Source organism: Myotis lucifugus, unplaced genomic scaffold (genome assembly GCF_000147115.1).
Source record: "Myotis lucifugus unplaced genomic scaffold, Myoluc2.0 scaffold_88, whole genome shotgun sequence".
NCBI lineage: Eukaryota > Metazoa > Chordata > Mammalia > Chiroptera > Vespertilionidae > Myotis > Myotis lucifugus.
This window is the reverse complement of record NW_005871136.1, coordinates 732,679-750,374: the sequence shown is the minus strand read 5'-3', so window position 1 is coordinate 750,374 and position 17,696 is coordinate 732,679. Positions and strand designations below refer to the sequence as shown.

The window sequence follows — 17,696 nt, the reverse complement described above, 5'->3', positions numbered from 1 at the left end:
AGGAAACAGTTGTATACCATAGCCCAACTGTCTAAAATAAGACTTGTTAATTTATTGATTCATTCAGAATACTTGTGTTTAGGCACCTGGTACTGAGCATTCATTAAAAACTGTACTGAGAAGTCCTACAAATGCCAAAGTAAGGAGCTCTTTAGATAACCTGGGGTGACAGTGTCACTTATGATGGAAGACAGGAATACACAGTGAAGCTATAATGAAAACCAAAGGAACAAAATATCATGAAAAATAACTTCCTGCTCCTGATTTTTTAAAAAAGACTTCTCTTAATTCCTGGGTTTGGAATTCAAAAGCCTTACCCTGAAAACTCAAAGGGGTGATTTGAATCATGCTGAGGTACAGACTCTACAACCTAAAGTTTCTATTCAACCTTAATTAAATACCAAATTAGGGATATTGCTTTTTACTTTGTCTATTCTCAGCTGTTTTAACTGATGAAACTTATTTTTTTTAATCCTCACCCTACGATATATTTCCATTGATTTTTAGACATAGTGGAAGAGAGAGGGAAAGACAGAGAGAAATATCGATGTGAGAGAAACACATAGATTGGTTGCCTCCTGCACATGCCCTGACCAGGACTTGGGCCAGGGAGGAGCCTGCAACCAAACAGAGGTACATATCCTTGACTGGAATCGAACCCGGGATCCTTTGGTCCACAGGCTGATGCTCTGTCTACGGAGCCAAACCGGCTAAGGTTTAAACTATTTTTCACTCTTATTTTTATCAAATTTTATCCTTTGAGTTTTTGAGTTGAAGTTTGATCTACCTTTAAGGATTTTAGCAATCCAAATGAGGAGTGCTCATCTTTCCTAGTATATAGTACATCCACATTTGGATTACTAAAATGGTCCTTTTCTCACAGGACCTACCATCCAGTCTCTTTATGAAGAGCTATGTTTACTACAATCCATGATTTCTTCAATATGCAATTAATGGACAAGTAGATGAATAAAGTCCTACTAAAAAGAAGTAGGAAAAGGAAAGGTCTCACACACTAAGAAGGATTCTTCAATGCTCTGGTCTATCTTTATTCCAGAAGTAGAGTGGTGAAAAATAAAATAGTTCTTAATGGAAGAAGTCCTAGACCCCTTTCTTCATCAATATGGCATTTCCAAGTGGATGGGGTTATCTTTTCTCGGCAATATTATAGGGTTCAACCTTAAATGATTTTTCCAAAAGAGCTTACCTCTCATAATCCACTTTTCTGTTTAATTTTCCTCATACACTAAAGGGCTGCAAAATTTCACTTCTGAATTTATTTGATTTGGGAGATTCCAAAATACAATTTTTAATTGGATTTATTGGGGTGACATTGGCTCACAAAATCATACAAGTTTCAAGTGTACAATCAACAAAACATCATCTGCACACTGCACTGTGAGCCCATCGCCCCAAGAAAAGTCTCTTTCTGTCCCCATTTACCCCCCTTCTGTGTTTGTTGACAGCTGATGTTCCTAAAAAGGCCTAGCAAATGGAAGCAATACTTCCTAGTGTAGGTTTAACAGAACAAAACACAACAGAATTTAAGGAAAAATGCACTTTTGGATTTACACACAAATAAGCAAACAAATATGGTGAAAACAATTACTTAATGGCTATCTTTCAGCTCTGGGGTACCTTTCTATTTTTAGAATTAGCTACCATCTCTCTTCTGAAGCTTGCCACTTCAAACAGCCATTATAATTCCACCAAATGAGTACAGGCAACCCTGATTACCTACCTAATCTTAAGTATTCTTAGGAGTAAGTTAGTTTCTATAATTAGGAAAAACATTAAGCTTATAGGTCAGTCAGGGTATATATCAGGAAATTATTACTTGGTAAAATCACTAGTTGTTTTACAAAAATTGTAAATTACCAGTGTGCCAATTTATACCTAAGACATTATTTATTAATAATATTTACTTGTGCACAAATTAATATGCATTTACCAATAAACATGTAAGTATCAGCCAACATGAATTTAATTTTTACAAAACTGAATTATGTTCTTCTCTCATTTATTCTCAGATAAACTTAAAACTTGAGCTGTGGCAATAATCTAGGAAAAATCCTTTTATACAGAAAACATTCTAGTAGTCGAAGACCATAATAAATCAAATTAAAGATAAATAAATTAAGTATTTCAATGTTCAGACAAAACAAATACTAAACTATCCAACAATGCCTTTTACTACCCAGGCCTTGTGATGAATACAATTATCCCTATAGTTAGTCCAGGGTCCTCATTAACCTCTACTAATGTCTAATTAATAATACAAATACAAAGAGAATACATTTTTTAGACTTAGTAAGGTTTATAGTTTCCATAGCTACATAGCTACAGAAGTGTGTCTGATTTCACTAATGCAGCTTTTCTTCTTACTGGCTCACTGCCACAATTCTGTGACATTTATCAAAAAACTGCAATCCTCTTGCTACTATTAAATACCATAAACATTTGCTTTCCAGAAATCAACAAAATGAATCAACATGCATATTAATAGTAAAAAATTTTCCAATCTAAATGAGGTTAATGTGACTACTTCATGAATTTTTCACAAAGTCATTTGTAGTCTAGTCTGGCTCAACAAAAATTTGTTTTGATTATCCAAGATGTTGGACACTCAGTGGAGTTTAAGTCATCACACTTACATTTAAAGCTAAAGATTTTGGGTCCCACCCAAACCGGTTTGGCTCAGTGGATAGAGCGTCGGCCTGTGGACTGAAGAGTCCCAGGTTCGATTCTGATCAAGGGTACGTACCTTGGTTGCGGGCATATCCCCAGTAGGGGGTGTGCAAGAGGCAGCTGATTGATGTTTCTCTCTCATTGATGTTTCTAACTCTCTATCCCTCTCCCTTCCTCTCTGTAAAAAATCAATAAAATATATTTTTTTAAAAAAAGATTTTGGGTCCCATGTAGAAAGCAAGAGAAATTCACACTTTATAAAAATAGAAGAAAACCATAAAGGACTAAAACAACTAAAATATACTCTGTTAAAAGGAAAAATGAAAATAGTCTCCTTTCCATGTGCCACCACACAATTATCTGCAGTTAAAAAAATTAATTCTGCCTGTTTTTAACAAATGTAAAAATATGCATTACATAAAATTCACCATTGTATCCATTTTTGAAAGTGTACAATTCAATGGCATTAGCTTCATTCACAATGCTGTGTGCAACCATCACTATTATCCATTTCCAGAACTTCATCATCTAAAACAAACTCTGCCCCATTAAACAATAACTCCGCATTGCCCTCTTCACATTTTTCACTGGTGACCACTGTTCTGCTTTCTGTCTCTATTCTAGATACCTCATGGAATCATACAATATTTCCACCACCCCCCCCCCCTTTTTTTTTGGTCTGGCTTATTTTATTTAGCATGTTTTCAAGGTTCATCCATGTTTTAAGATATATCAGAATTTCATTCCTTTTTTAAGGGGGAATACTTGTGTATATACCACATTTTATTTATACACTCATCTGTTGATAAGATACTTGGCTTTAGTATATTCCCAGAGTTGTGAAACAATCACAACAATACATTTTAGAACATTTGTATCACCACCCCCTCTCAGAAAAAAACCAAGCCCCTTAAATATGATCTCTCCTCAACCCTCAACCTACCCCTAGGAACCACTTATCTACTTTATGCCTCTATAGATTTGCCTACTCTGTACATTTCATATAAATGGAATCATACAATACATAGTTATGATCAGCTTCTTTCACTTAGCATGTTTTCACATTCATGTTGTAGCACGTATTAGTAATTAATTCCTTTTTATGGCCAAATATTCTTCTATTAAATGGGTATATCACATAAGAAAATATCAGGCAAAGACAAATACTGTATGATCTCACTTATATATGTAATCTAAAAAAAACAAAAAGAACTGAACTCATAAATACAGAGAACAGATTGGTGGTTGCCAGAAGCAGGGGGCTGGGGCAGAAGAGGGTGGGCAAAATGGGCAAAGGTGATCAATGGTACAAACTTCCAGTTATAAGAGAAATAAGTTCTGGGACTGTAATGTACAGCATGGTGACTATAGTTATCAATACTGTATTGTATATTTAAAAATTGCCAAGGAAATATATGTTTAAAGTTCTCGTCACAAGAAAAAATACTGTAACTACTAGTATATGTGGTGATGGATGTTAATTAAAGTTATTATGGTAATCATTCCCAATATATACATATATCAAATCATTGTTATATATCTAAAACTAACACAATGTTAATATATCAATTATATCTCAAAAATGTTTCTTTAATTAAAAAAAGAGTATCAACCATAGGAGTAAAATGACAAAAAAAAAAAAAAAAAAACCTCCAAACAAACACCCCCCAACTCTTCTGGACTTAAAAATCTCCTCATGCAAGCCCTGGCCAAGTGGCTCAGTTGGTTGGAGCATTGTCCCATACACCAAATTGCGGGTTCAATTCCCATTCAGTACACATACATAGGTTGCGGATCCCCATCAGGTACATATGGGAGGCAACTCATAGATGTTTCTCTCTCACGTTAATGTCTCTCTCTCCCCCGACCCCTTCCTCTCTCTAAAAATCAAGAAACATATCCTTGGGTGAGAATTAAATAATTAATTAATTAAATTAAATTAAAAATTTCACAATTCAAAGACTAATTCCTAGCAGAAAAATAAAATGTTTAAAAATATTAACTCTCAACACAATTATTGCAAAAGTAGTGGAATAACACAAGCTTGATAGTCCCAAATCAATGTTTTAGATGCTACACTCACTACTCTTAGAACTGTGCAGAAATTAAAAGCTAAAAAATTTTCATGCAGTGTTTCTGCATGAAATAGATAGATATATGTATTTAAAAATCTACCTATAAATAACACTGTTAAGTCCTACTTCCCATTGACTTATGTTTCTAAAGTGAAGTTTGTTCCTGGGATATGACAGTTAAAAATTACAAGATTAATTTAATAGTTGTTGTGGGTTGGGGTTTGACAGGAGTGATCCTCACATATACCCACACATATGCCCCACTTCACTCTACTAAAAATCTCGGGAAAAGTATCCTAGTAAAAGACTTGAGATGATATTGAGCAAATAGTTCTATGTCCAATTTCACAATCACCTATTAGTTGATTATTCTGTTCTGTGGGGCACAGACTTTTGAAAACCCTTTTTAAAATTAAGACCCACCTCCCCCTAAAAATCCTCCCAAATATAGATGGAAAAAAGTCCTGTTGGGAAAATTTGTATTTTCTGATAAAGGTGCCAGACATTTTTTTATGCTACAAAACTAAGGTACATCTCTAGCTTTCTCAATTACCCTTGGTGGTACTATTACCTATTAATTTAACTAACCATTCTAGAGTCTCTTTTTTTCCAGTCTGTAATGTAAGTTCCCTTAGGAGAACTTTTGCTCTCTATATTACATAGTCATACATTTTGTCCTAAGCTGCCACTTTCATGCTTCAAGAGAACATTCTTATTTGAATTCTAGAGGCCCAGTGCATGGAATTTGTACATGGGTAGGGTCCCTAGCGGCTGCTGGCTGCCAGCAGGGGCTGGCCAGGGGGAGGGGCCATGGGCAGTTGGCCAGCCAGCCCCGTCCACTGGTCGAACTCCAGGTCGAGGGGACAATTTGCATATTAGGCTTTTATTATATGGATTAGTGAACAAATCCACCTCCATTCTCATCTTAATTACTTAGACTTTTATCTTTACAAACTAAGTAGCTCCAGTTCTTTAAAGGCCTAGGTTCCCATCGATAGTTCTTTTAATACAATTATTATTTCAAATGAAGCTTTCTACATGGTTGTATATACTAGGTGTACCAGTTAATAAGACAGATTTTTTTCAGTAGATGGAGTTACACATGTTTATATGCGATTTGATATGTATGCTATTTTGTTGTATTGACAACAAGCTTCAAAACTTCATGTCAAATTTGCTGAAGGTGTTAACATCAAAGATATTTTTACACTTAAAAATGTTGAATTTTGTGCCAAAAAAAAAGAGCATTTGCGGTAAGTTTTAATTCATTACTTTATTTTGAAGAAAAGTTGAATACTTCAACTTTATTTTGAAGAAAGCTGCTGAATACTTCAGGAAGCTTATGGTGAACATGCTCTATCTCAAGATACTTGTGAACTCTGGTTTAAATGCTTTAAAAGTGATGATTTCGATGTGAAAGACAAAGAATGTCCAGGTAAACCGAAAAGTTTGAAGACCAACAATTACAAGCATTATTGGATTAAGATGCGTGTCAAACTCAAAAACAACTTGCAGAAAGATTAAATATTGCTCAGCAAACAATTTCTGATCGTTTACAAGCAATGGAAAAGATTTTAAAGGAAGGAAAATGGGTGCCACATCAACTGAACGAAAGACAAATTGGAAAACCGAAAAGTCATCAGTAAAATGTTGCTTCACGGCACGAAAGAAATCTTTTTTGCATCGAATTGTGACTGGCGATGAAAAGTGGATTTATTTTGAGAATCCCAAACGCACAAAATCATGGGTTGATCCAGGTCAACCATCAACATTGACTGTAAGGCCAAATCACTTCGGAAAGAAAACAATGCTCTGCGTTGGGTGGGATCAGGAAGGTGTGGTGTAGTATGAGCTTCTAAAACCAGGTGAAACCGTTAATACTGATTGCTACCGACAACAAATAATCAATTTGAACCACACTTTGATCGTGAAATGACCAGAATGGGCCAGAAGACACAGCAAAGTAATTTTGCTTCATGATGACGCACCATCACACACTTCAAAACCAGTTAAAGACACATTAAAAGATCTTGCCTGGGAAGTATTAACCCACCCGCTGTATTTACCAGACCTTGCTCCTTCAGATTACCACTTGTTCCTATTGATGGCACACGCGCTTTCTGAGCAGCACTTCAAAACGTACGAAGTGGAAAATTGGGTCTCTGAATGGTTTGCCTCAAAACAAGAAAAGTTCTATTGGAATGGTATCCACAAATTACCTGAAAGATGGGGAAATGTGTAGCTAGTGATGGACATTACTTTGAATAAAGCACTTTTGATGTTTCTCTTGAAATTATCGTGTTTTCTTTGATTACAAAATTCACATTATTAACCGGTACACCTAGTAACTAGAGCACAATTCTCTCAGACCTCCAATACCATTCCTTCCTTCTTTTGTGGATGTGATATTCATTCATTTATTTAATAAATATCAAGCCCCTTTCAGATATCGAGCACATGTGTGCCAGATGCTATGAGAATGCAAGGTATAGTCGCTGCCCTTGAGAAAATCCCCATCTAGTATAACTTTTAAAACAAAACTGATTTCACTAAATGTTTTTTATGGTTAATTGCAGCTTTAATTCTGTGGCTATTTTATAGTTAATTACCTTAGCATGATTTGGGTCTCTTTTCCTGTATATATGCATAATCTACGACTTTAAAATTAAAGCTCTCCTAAGTTTTGAGAGACCTATCCTCAAATTATTTCCATAACTTTATTACCACTTAAAACAATGATTAAAAAGAATAAAATACAATAAATATTTTAAAAACAAGTGTAACATTTATAGTCTGAAAACTATAAAACATGTTTGAAAGAAATTAAAGAAGACCCAAATAAAAGGAAGACATCTCATGTTCATAGACAGGAATATTTAGTATTATTAAGATGGCAATACTCCTCAAACTGACACATCTAGTCAATACAATCCCTACTAAAAATCACAGCTCATTTTTTGTTTGAAGAAATTGAGAAGCTGATACTAAATTCAAATGGAAATTCAAGGGACTCTGAATAGCCACAATATTTTCTTTTAATTTAAATTCTTTATTGTTTAACGTATTATATGTCTCCTTTTTCCCCCATTGACCTCTCCCCAGCCGCCCCCAATGCCACAACAATCTTTTAAGTGAAGAACAAAGTTAGAGGACTCATCCTTCCCAATTTCAAAACTTATTTCAAAGTTATAGTAATTAAGACAGTATGATACTGCTATAAGGATGAGCATAAAGATGAATGGAAAAGAATTTAGAATCCATAAATAAACCCATATACCTATGGCCAATTGATTTTTCAACAAGGGTACCAAGACTATTAAATGGGAAACAAGTATTTTCAACAAATAGTGTTAGGGCAAATGGATATCCACATGCAAAAGAATTAAGTTGGAGCCCCTACGTCACACCGTATACAAAAATTAATTCAAAATGATCGAAGACCTAAGTGTAAGAGCCAAGACTGTAAAACTTTTTGAAGAAAACATACAGCCCTAGCCAGTTTGCTCAGTGGATAGAGTGCTGGCCTGTGAACCAAAGGGTCCTAGATTCAATTCTGGTCAAGTGCATGTACCTTGGTTGCAGGCTCCTCCCTGGCCTGGCCCTGGTCAGAGCTCGTGCAGGAGGCAACCAATCGATGTGTTTCTCTCACATCCATATTTCTGTCTTTCCCTCTCTCTTCCACTCTCCGTAAAAATTAATGGAAAAATATCCTAGGGTGAGGATTAACAAAAAAAAACAAAAAACACACCATACATATAAATCTTCATGACCTCAGATTAAGCAATGGTTTCTTAAATATGAAACAAAGCATGAGCAACACAACAAAAATAGAAAACGTGGATTTCAACAAAATTAAAAAAGTGTGCATCAAGACAATACCAAGATGGGATGGAAGGGATCAATGGGGGAAACAAAAGGGACATCTGTAATACTTTCAACAATAAAGATAAATTAAAAAAAAAAGACAATACCAAGAAAGTGAAAGGACAATCCACATATTTGGAGAAAATTTCTGCAAATCATATATCTGATAAGGGACTTGTATATAAAATAAATAAAGAACTCATACAACTCAACAATAAAAAGACAAATAATTCAATTTAAAAATGGGCAAAAATCTTAAATAGACATTTGGCTACATTGTAGAATATAAAAATGTATGAGAATAAAAAAGGTCTTGTGCCCTAGCCGGCTTGGCTCAGTGGATAAAGCGTCAGCCTGCGGACTGAAGGGTCCCAGGTTCAATTCCGGTCAAGGGAACATGCCTGGGTTGCGGGCTCAATCCCCAGTAGGAGGCATGCAGGAGGCAGCCGATCAATGATTCTCTCTCATTGATGTTTCTATCTCTTTCTCCTTCTCTCTTCCTCTCTGAAACCAATAAATATATTTTTTTTAAAAAAAGGTCTTGTTACCTTTTGTCCTTTATAAAATAGCTTTCCTTTTTTGAAAGTTATAGTACTTGAACAATGAAAATTAAAGAGTATCCACTGTATAAATCCATTTATATGAAACTAGAGGCCCCGGTGCACAACATTTGTGCACTTGGGGGGGAGGTCTCTCAGCCCTACCTGCACCCTCTCGCAGTCTGGGAGCCCTCGGGGGATGTCTGACTGATGGTTTAGGCCTGCTCCCCAGGGAGAGGCTCCCGCCACCGCTGCTGCGCTCCCCAGCTGTGAGCCTGGCTCAGGGATTCTGGCTGAGTGGCGCTCCCCCTGTGGGAGCACACTGACCACCAGGGGGCAGCTCCTGCATTGAGCATCTGCCCCCTGGTGGTCAGTGCACGTCATAGCGACTGGTCGTTCTGCTGTTCAGTTGATTTGCATATTACCCTTTTATTTGTAGGATTCTTACAAAGGCAAAACTTATCTATGATAAGAAAAACAGATCAGTACTTGCCTGAGGGGCTGGAGTGGGCAGAATTGACTACAAAAAAACAAGAGGTAGTTTATGGGGTGACTGAAATGTTCTGTACCTTGTGTGTGGTAATTACACAAATGTATGTACTTGTTAAAAATTCAAGGATCACTTAAAATGGGTGTAATTCTATACCTCTATAAAGATGGTTTGTTTGTTTGTTTGTTTGTTTTTGAAAAAAAGAAGATACAGAAGTAGTAACAGCAAAACCAACAAGCAACAGGTAGAGTACCATGAGAAAATCAAGACATGCATAGGAGAAGATTAAAAAAAAAAAGGTGGGGGTGGGGGTTTGAGGGAGAGAGAAGACAATGAAAAGAAAAACCAAAGCAAATTAATAAGGGCCTATGCAAAATATTGCTATTCATATAGCATTTCATAGTTTTCAAAGTCCTTTAACATTATTTCAGCTGTTCTTCCTTAAGTTAAGCAAGACAGATAATGTCTCTGACAAAGAAAAGGAATGCTTACACAAATTTCTACAAGGTCTCAAGGTCAAACTAGAACTAAAATTCTTTTTTTTAAAATACCTAACACAGTATTTCCAGAAAGTTCAGAAGCAAAGACCAACCATATCAAGAAATAAAACCAACTCTTGAGGCTCTATTACAGTGGTTCTCAACCTTCCTAATGCCACAACCCTTTAATACAGTTCCTCATGTTGTGGTGACCCCCAACCATAAAATTATTTTCGTTGATACTTCATAACTATAATTTTGCTACTGTTATGAATCGTAATGTAAATATCTGATATGCAGGATGTATTTTCATTGTTACAAATTGAACATAATTAAAGCATAGTGATTAATCACAAAAACAATATGTAATTATATATATGTTTTCCGATGGTCTTAGGCGACCCCTGTGAAAGGGCGTTCGACCCCCAAAGGGGTCGCGACCCACAGGTTGAGAACCGCTGCTCTATTATTACTGTTTTTTCTGCTGCTCATTTCTTCTCAAACTTAGCCTCTGAAATATACCAGCAGAAATAGGTTAAAATGATTACTATGCTTCCATAAAATTACTACCAAAAAAATCAGAGCTCTGCCCAGCTGGCGTGGCTCAATGGTTGAACGTCGACCTATGAACCAGGAGATCATGGTTTGATTCCCAGTCAGTGCAGGGCATGCAGGAGGCATTTGATGCTTCTCTCTCTTTCTTCCTCTCCCTTCCTCTCTGAAATCAATAAAAATGTTTTAAAAAATAAAAATAAATCAGAGCCCCATGGCATCCTCCATTTCTAAAGTAATTCTCCTTAGGTTATGGCTTACCCTTGCCCTATTTTTTATTTCTGAGTGCCATCATCAGTCAAGACAGAGATGGTTCAACCAGTGATGTGCTTCAGTTAAATCTTAAAGACATCCATCAAGCTAGGCAATGATTTGCTAATTTTGAGTGTTAAAATATTCTCCCAAAGGGTCATCATCATATTCTTCACTGGTTTTTATTGTGGCTTATAGAATTTCTCATATTACTTTATAGAAGCTAAAGAATCCTATTTAAAGTACTAATTATAAATTTTATGTGAGAAAGTCAGGATAAGCTAAAAATTCTAGGATAAAATCGTCAGGTTTCAAATTCCAGCTTTCTCCACTAGCTATATGACCTTGGGAAGTAAATCTCCTGTTTGCTCATTTATGAAGTAGGGATATCAATACTATCTCATAATATTTTCTGAAAATAAAACGTGAAAAACATCTATAAAATGCTGATACTCATACCTGCTCAAAAATGTTTTCAATTATAACAACACTGATTTATTACTCTTCTCTTTAACTACCAACACTGCTCTTTTAAAATGTCCTACAAAGGTTGCTTTAAACAGATTTTTTAAACTAAAGGTAAATCTATAAAGACAAGAATAATCAACAACTTAGCTCACCATTAGAAACTTTTCTGTTCTTTCCTTACCTTCAAAACCAAGTACCAAATGTACTAAAAGACTAACCATAACGTTTCTGAATGAGAAAGACACAATGCTGGTTCGTGGCTGGCCAGCAGGAATAATCATCACCGATGTATCAAGTAAATACAGTATTCCTCCCTTATCCAAGAGGGGTTATGTTCCAAGACCCCTAGTGGATGCCTGAGACCTCAGATAATAACAAACCCTATCCATTACTATGTTTTTTTCCTATACATGCTTACTTATGAGGAAGTTTAATTTATAAGTTAGGGACAATAAGAGATCAACCACAATAACTAAAATAAAATAGAATGATTATAACAATATATTATAATAAAAGTTATGTGGACATGATCTCTTTCAAAATATATTATGTAAAGAATTTATATATTGTATATAAATTAATATATATAATTTTCCATTTAATATTTTCAGACTGTGGCTGACTACAGGTAACTAAACCCAGAAAGCGAAACCATGGATAAGGTGGGACTACTGTATTAAAAATAGAAGCAAGAAAGTGAAATAAGTCAGTCAGAGAAAGACAAGTATCACATGATCTCACTCATATGTGGAATCTAAGTAAGAAAATAAACTGATGAACGGAGTAGATCCAGAGATATGGAAGCATAGAATAGAGTGTGAAATCTTGGAGGGAAGGCGGGGGAGGGTGGGTGGGTGGGAGGTAATCAACCAAGGACCTTGTAACCATATATGCATGGCCCATGGACACAGACAATGGGGCGGTGAGGGTCTGGGGCGGGCTGGAGGAGGTCAATGAGGGAAAAAAGGGGGCATATGTAATACTTTCAACAATAAAAAGTTAATTAAAAAACAAAAAGAAGAGAAAAAAGTCTATTTTTCAATAGTTATTATAAATAAAAGTACCTGAAAATCACATTTTCAGTTCAAATGATCAAAAATATAGATCCTTTAACACAACATCAGGTTTTATCTATAGTTGGAAGCAGAAATCATTATCTGTAGTCAATCCATAAAGAAAATGTCTACCTTTTCATTCAAGTATACGTTTATAATTAGTGTATTATACCCTTGTTATACCTTTTATTATACCTTTTATAACCTTGATTTTTATTAAAACAGCAAATAAAAGAGACATGAATCTCCTTTATGTAACCTGAAATAAAATCTTAGCAACAAGGCAAAAAGTTTAATAGGCAACATTTCTATTGGAGAATGCCTTTTATCTGAGTGCTAACGCAAACAAGACTATCCTCTGTCACTACATTAATCAGGCCCAACTGATCTATCAATTCGATCTTTTCTTTTTTCTAACTACCAGTTAATTCTTAATAGAAAACAACCTGATGAGTTAACTTTTTCTAATAAAAGTGGCATTTTATACAAGGTGGGGCAAATAAAGTTTATTATTTTATTATTACTTATTAGTCATTGTATTATTTTTCATATGAACAATTATAAACCTACTTTTGTCCCACCCTGTATATTATATTGATTATAATAAAAAATATTTTTCTGTACTACCATTTTCAAGTTTTAGGGGACTCCTGGAATAATTACAGTATAGTCAAGAATCAATTAAGAGCAGGCCAAGAACCATCTGATTAAACATGAATTTCTATCCTCTTAATGTAATAAAAAATAGAATTCTAGGATAGAAGAGAAATCATGAAAGCAGAGTTTACTAGTAGAAAGAAGCACAAAAACAAATAGTAGGAAATCAGAGAGACCGATCCTAGAAGCAAGAAGTTGGGAAAGTCCTGGCCGGTGTGGCTCAGTTGGTTGAGCACCTCTGCACAGAGAGGTCACTGATTCAATTCCCAGTCAGGGCACAAGCCCAGGCTGTAGGCTCATTCCCCAGTAGGGGGCATGCAAAAGGCAGCCACATCAGTGTTCATCTCTCTCCCTCTTCCTTTCTTTCCAAAAATTAATATAATCATATTTTAAAAAGAAAAAAAAATGTCCAGTTCTGCAGCCATATATCCAAAATTCTGCATGTTAGGATGAACTAGGTATGATTTTTGTCACATGTTTGAATTTCATTTTCATAATATTTCGATAATGATACTTTTAGTTTATTAGGTATATATCAATAGACTAATAGATACTAAACAAGAAAAGAATCCAACAGATTATTTTTAATGTTAAATATTTTTTTAAATCCTTTCCAATAAGATATCATCATACATTTCACATGTAAAAAAGTTATTGGCCTAACTACCTTACTAACACAGACCCAAGGAAAAGAAATAAATCAGGCCTAATGGCAATTCAGAAATATTCCATAAAGTCAGTAAGACACTGCTACTATTGCGGGCTCGGTCCAACGTGCAGGAGGCAGCCAATCAATGGTTCCCTCTCATCGTTAATGTTTTTATCTCTCTCTTCCTCTCCCTTCTTCTCTGAAAATATATATTTTTTAAAATGTTTTTAAAAAACCAAGTATTTCCATTTGTGAACTATAAAGCATAATTATGCATTATACTATATCAAAGAGGTAATGGGTAGTAAAAAAAATTTAAAAAGTAGTTTATTTTCCCCTAAGTCACTGTAATATTTCATATTTTCTTTTTAAATTTTCCAATCTTAAATGTATAATTCATACCAGGATGTATCATATTGGTCTTTAGTTCTTATTTAACCAGTTAAGATCCATCACATAATCTAATTCATGCTATTAAAAACATCTTTAATTTTTAACCCATTTTTATTACTTGATTTTTCCAATTTGCTTATTTTTTTGTTTTATCTGATTTTCTACCATGGTATCTTACATCTCTATATTTCTAGAATGACTCTTACTTAATCTTATTTGTATACTTCCACTTAGTTTAATTTTTATCTTTTTTTATATGACAAACAATACATGCCATAATAAATATTTTTCAATACAGAAGGTGTAAGAAATGGTACCTTCTTCTCTGTAGTTGAACTTTTTGTCTAGGCACTCCAAAGAAGAATCCTAGCCTTCAAATCTGCACACCATAACTGTAAATCATCTTTTTTTTTAAATATGTACAAACTATCTTCTTTAAAGGTAGGGAAAATGCAAAAATAGAATAGATATTTCTATCTCTCTATTCCTCTCCCTTCCTCTCTCCCTAAAAATCAATAAAAAACATATTTTAAAAAATAGCTAGACTTTCCTTTTCCCACTGTCAGGCAATCACCAAATTAAATTTAAAAATCAGTAGCAGAATTATGCATGGTGACCTAGTTAACTAGACATTGTGGTGATCATTTCCCAACATATACAAATATCTAATCATTACATTGTACATCTTAAACCAATTCAATGTTATATATCAACCATACCGCAATTAAAAAAAAATTAATTTCCTATCTTTAAGGAAAAAAAGGTAGTAGCAAGAAAGATCAGCATTGCCCTGGCTGGTTTGGCTCAGTGGATAGAGCGTACGCCTGCAAACTGAAGGGTCCCAGGTTCGATTTTCATACTAATATTTATCTATGGGCTTCTTGTAAGTATAATCAATAATTTGAGAACCTTTTATATGCAATAAGCATTTTCGTACACATTAGTTCACTAAATTTAAGTGATTATGTACATTTTTATGGATAGACTATTAAAGTTTTTAGAGGTAAAATTACTTGCCAAGGTCACAGAGCTAATCAATAGTCAAAACTGGTATTCAAATTTAAGTTCAATTACAAAACTCACATTTTTCTCCATTATACCAGACTACCATTTAGAAAGCAAACACCTACACTTAGGTCAAACTTAAATATTTAGGGCCTTTTTTAAGTGGGCTACAAAATGTTTAAGAATCTGACCCCTACCCCCAAAGGGCACGGGTTACATATATATTGTATAATGGCAGCTTGGCTTTAGGTAAAGAGCACCAACTAAAATACAAAAAGCATGGTTTCTGCTACTGTATGACTCTCCCCAGCCTCCTCACCAAGTCTCTTAATTTCAGCCTTAGGTTACTCATCTTTACAATGGGGAAATGAATATCCTTGCAGTCCAATTCTAGGATTATAAGAGTCAAAGATAATATATGTGAAATCACTTCAAAAACTACAAACACAACATAAATAGAACCTTTTTTGTCTTAAATTGCTAATGGCAGCTTGGCTTTAGGTAAAGAGCACCAACTAAAATACAAAAAGCATGGTTTCTGCTACTGTATGACTCTCCCCAGCCTCCCCACCAAGTCTCTTAATTTCAGCCTTAGGTTACTCATCTTTACAATGGGGAAATGAATATCCTTGCAGTCCAATTCTAGGATTATAAGAGTCAAAGATAATATATGTGAAATCACTTCAAAAACTACAAACACAACATAAATAGAACCTTTTTTGTCTTAAATTGCTAAAAACAACACCAAATAAAGTTTTCTGAAGTAATCGGTCAGTTGTTTTAATTATTCTACATAGTATATTAGTGTTTCCAGAATGTTCTAAAACCCTTTCTTCTAAGCATAGTTTAATCATCATCTCTATTACTTGGCTTTCCTCATCTTTAAAAATAATGCAATAGTAATGACATCAATGCTTTTGTAATAAATAATTAATATATCATTTTGAAATACTTAGCATATAAAAGTTGTGAATTTTCAAACTAAATATGTGTTTGGTGTCACTCTTTTAGTTATATTCATGATCTTGTTTGAGCTTTTTCATATTCAGTTTGTTTGTAAAAAGTTATTTATTAATATCTGGAATTCTGGAATTCTAAGGTAGATCACCCAACACATAATTTTTAATGATTTTGGGGGGGATAAAGAGGAGTTCGAGGCTTCTCAAAGCAGATACAACAGCTAACAATCACATCAAACACAGAAACAAAATCCACTGAAACATTCAGCTGCTCTAAAAGAAGGATCAGGCTCTTTAAGAGAAAACTACATTGTATGAGTTTGCAAAGTTTCACACTTTCTCATTTAAACTCCATTTCAGAGAAAGCCTTTGCATACTCACACAATATGCTTTAAAAAGGCATTCTGCTGACCTTCCAATAGTCCAGCTCTATGAAAATTCTGGGATGGGTGTAACTTCAGAGAATCTGAAAAACACAAAAAGCATTAAGTACTTTTTATGCTGAATGATTTAAAAAAAAAAAAGCCAAGGATAGCATACATCTCTTATATAACTGCCATGTACTTTTAAGAGCTAAAGCCCATATTTGTGAACTTATTGCCTATGAAAGAAGGCTGAATTGTCTCTACAATGGTCTCTAGGCTAAACTTAGATTTTCATAAAACATGTTTCATAGAAAATTATCTGATGATTACTGCACAAATGGTGTTAATGTCTTGACTGCATTTAGTACCCAATTGTACCACATGTGCCCTCCTCTAAGCATCATCATCTCTTGATAACACCTTCTGACACTCAGCTACATTTTCAAACTACTTCAGGTAACACTGCCCACAAAACATCTTACAGGATGGTAACTGCCAACTCAAGTCATCGCAGCAACAGACAATGGTTCCAGTTACTAAGTAGGACTCTGTGTACAAAGTCAATCGTCAGTCTCTCAAGTCCAGTGCCTTCCGGGGCACCCCACCTCACTCCACCTCACTCCGCTTCCCTTAAACAAGGCAAACACCCCAATGCGCAGCTCAGGCCCCCCTCCCTGCAAGGGGTGAAACCAGCAGATGGATACACCAAACCAAGACTGAAGTGGGAGAAACACGGGATTTCTCAGGAAGGGGGTTCATAATGGCACGCAATTTTTTTTTTTAAATATGGTGAAATCCATAGTGAACCACCCCGTTATGTCTTTTGCCCCCTCCCAGTGGCTTCAAAGGGGGTGAAGGGAGCAGGGGGAGCATTTTGGTTTGATGCCTCCTGTACAGGGAGAGAACCTGTTCTAACACATTCTTGTGGTGCCCCAGTGTAGGAATTTAACCCCAGCCGAGATCAGCTACAGTATTAATAGCTTTCAGCGGTTCTCAACCTTCCCAATGCCGCGACCCTTTAACACAGTTCCTCATGTGGTGGTGACCCCCAACCATAAAACGATTTTCCTTGCTACTTCGTAACTGTCATGTTGCTACTGTTACGAATCGTCATGTAAATATCTGATATGCAGGATGTATTTCCAGGGGTCGCGACCCACAGGTTGAGAACCGCTGTCTGTGAACCCCCTTTTCAGGCTTTAGCCA

General features: G+C 35.3%; 1 protein-coding gene across 4 annotated transcripts in view; it reads right to left on the bottom strand.

Moving 5' to 3' along the window:
- NFAT5 (nuclear factor of activated T cells 5) overlaps positions 1–17,219 on the bottom strand; it is a 111,458-nt gene extending 94,239 nt beyond the window's left edge. For 2 of the 4 annotated variants that reach the window (XM_023755996.1, XM_023755997.1), the window contains exon 1: positions 16,538–17,216. The gene's annotated coding sequence lies outside the window, so the exon portion shown is untranslated. Of the gene's footprint in view, positions 1–16,537 lie in introns of all 4 variants that reach the window. The other 2 variants (XM_023755995.1, XM_023755994.1) reach the window with 2 other exon arrangements.
- Between the last annotated feature and the right edge of the window lie 477 nt (positions 17,220–17,696).